Genomic DNA, 2734 nt, shown 5'->3' on the forward strand with positions numbered 1-2734 from the left:
CTCTTGAACATCAATTCTTATTGGTGCATTAGCAGCTGGTATATATGACTTAGTCACTCTTTTCGGGTCAGCAAAGGAATCTGGCAATTGATTAGCTAGCGTTTGTAAATGTATAATCTTTTGGACTTCTAAATCAAACTCTTTGAGTCCGAAGATCTTGCCAAGATAAGGATGTTTGATTCCATGTAATCTTTTTTACCAGCTTATTGCTATCTCCCCCAAATGTTGGATGTTCGGATTAATCAAAGTAACAATCCGCATACCTGGCCTCAAATAAATCACCCGTAGTTGGCTCAAGGTATTTTATAATCGTGGGGGAATCATATCCAACATATATCTCCATCCTCCTTTGAGGTCCATCTTTGTTCTTTGTGGTGGTACAATTGGCACATAGACGGCACATCCAAATGTCTTAAGATGGAATATGTCTGGCTCATGACCCCTAAGCAATTGTAATGGGGAATATCTATGTTCACTAGATGGTCTTATACGAATCAATTCAGACGCGTGCAAGACCGCGTGTCCCCAAGCTGAGACCGGAAGGTTAGACCTCATAAGTAATGGTCTAGCTATTAGTTGAATTCGTTTTATGAATGATTCGGCTAAGTCGTTCTGTGTATGTACATGTGCCTGGGAGTGTTCAACAGTTCAACAGTTACCCCCATGGACATACAGTAATCATTAAACGCTTGGGACGTGAAATCACCAGCATTATCAAGACGTGTAGTCATGATGCTTTAGAGACTTTTATATCAAAAACTTTCATTCATTAGTAAAAGAAGTTCAAAGAAATCAAAACATGGAAAACACAAAGCAAAGAACACAAAACATAGATGTCGAATTCAACTTCATTCTTTTAGACAATATGAAGTTTCATAATCCATAAGATCGTCTCGTTCATGATTGAAATCATCTTCACCATCTTGATAAGTCATATGAGCTTCAGGATTCTTCCCTTTCAAAATCTCTTGGTAGAGGTCAACGAGATGTTTGGGAGTCCTACATGTCTTAGCCCAATGATTATCCATACCACATCTATGGCACACGGATTTGGTCGAGTTTTGTGGTTTAAATGATGTACCACGGCCTCGGCCATGACCACGGCCTCGGCCATGACCACGGCCTCGGCCATGACCACGGCCTCGGCCATGACCACGGCCTCCATAAGAGCTTCCTTGGCCACGGCCATATGAGTTGCCTCAACCTTGACTAAACGAGTTTCGGCCTCGACCACCACGTCCATGCCATTTTCCACGACCACGGCCGTGTTGGCTATCACTCTGGACATGGTTCAACTCTTTCTTATCCTCTACGGCCGCATGTGCCTCAGGTAATGGGTTTGTTCCAGGAGGTCTCAATTCACTGTTTCTCATCAACAGTTCATTGTTCTGCTCAGCGAGCAAGAGACAAGAGATCAGATTAGCATAAGTTGTGAAGCCCTTCTCACGGTACTGTTGTTGTAACAACACATTGCTTGTGTGGAAGGTAGAAAATGTTTTCTCAAGCATATCCTTATCCGTTATATCATCACCACACAGTTTCAATTTAGAAACTATCTTAAACAGTATCGAGTTATACTCGTCCACATACTTGAAGTCCTGGATTCTGAGATTCCTCCAATCATACGTAGCCTTTGGTAATAATACCGTTCTCTGGTGATCATATCTCGTTTTCAACTCTGTCCAAAGGTCTAGAGGATTCTATATAGTCAAATACTGATCTTTGAGACTCTCAATAAGATGATGGCGTATAATTAATATATCTTCATATATATCTTTCTCACTTGCATTATTGCCCTCGATCGGTGATACATTCATCGAGTCCCTTGGATTTTAGGATGATCTTAGCATCAAGTGTCCATTGCAAGTAATTATCTCAAGAGAGATTTCGGGCAGCAAAATCCAAGTTGTTGATTTTCGACATCTGAAATCATATGTTTTTATAATTTAGATTTAAAAGTGTTCAAGCGAATGCAATTAATATGCTCAAGCAATCTGGATTCTAGGTATGATGTAAATAGGTCATTCATATATGATGCATAAATGTTCAATCTTAGCATTCAGATTCTATATGCAATCAGTTCGTACTATTATGCATGCATGATGCAAACAAGCCGCACGGCTACAATCTTAGCAAATGGTTTCAATGCAATCAATACAATGGTCATTCGTTTTCAATCTTAGCAAACGGTTTTCTAAGAGTTCAATGTGTAATTGCAATCAAACAGTCGAGCAATGCATCAATTAGGATTCATTCAAGAATGTATGAAAACTATCAATAATAGTCGGATCATTATCAGGACGAGAATGCATAAATCATTTAACCTAGCTAGCGATTTCTATTTTAATGCAAGCATTCGGTTTTAATCAATCAAACAAGATAGTATTCGATTTTAATTTCAAGACATTAGGGTTTCGATCAAACAATCAATACGACTTCAATTTGAAAATCATTCAATCGGTTTTATCAATTCAAACAACCAAATTCAAGAATGAGATTATCAATCATAGCAATCGATTTCTATGTGATCAAATTCAATACAGTTTTAATTAATCAAGGCTAGCATACTATATCCAAACATACAATCATTCAAACAATCAATTTCGATCTTAAAGATTAATTAGGGCTTGGATAAAATCGATTATGCATTAGCTTTAGGGTTTTAATTGATTTCATGCATAGCATGCATTATGCATGTATGCGGCTAAAGGTATTAGGAAAACGATTTTGATCA

Source organism: Brassica oleracea, chromosome C6, assembly GCF_000695525.1.
Source record: "Brassica oleracea var. oleracea cultivar TO1000 chromosome C6, BOL, whole genome shotgun sequence".
Lineage (NCBI taxonomy): Eukaryota > Viridiplantae > Streptophyta > Magnoliopsida > Brassicales > Brassicaceae > Brassica > Brassica oleracea.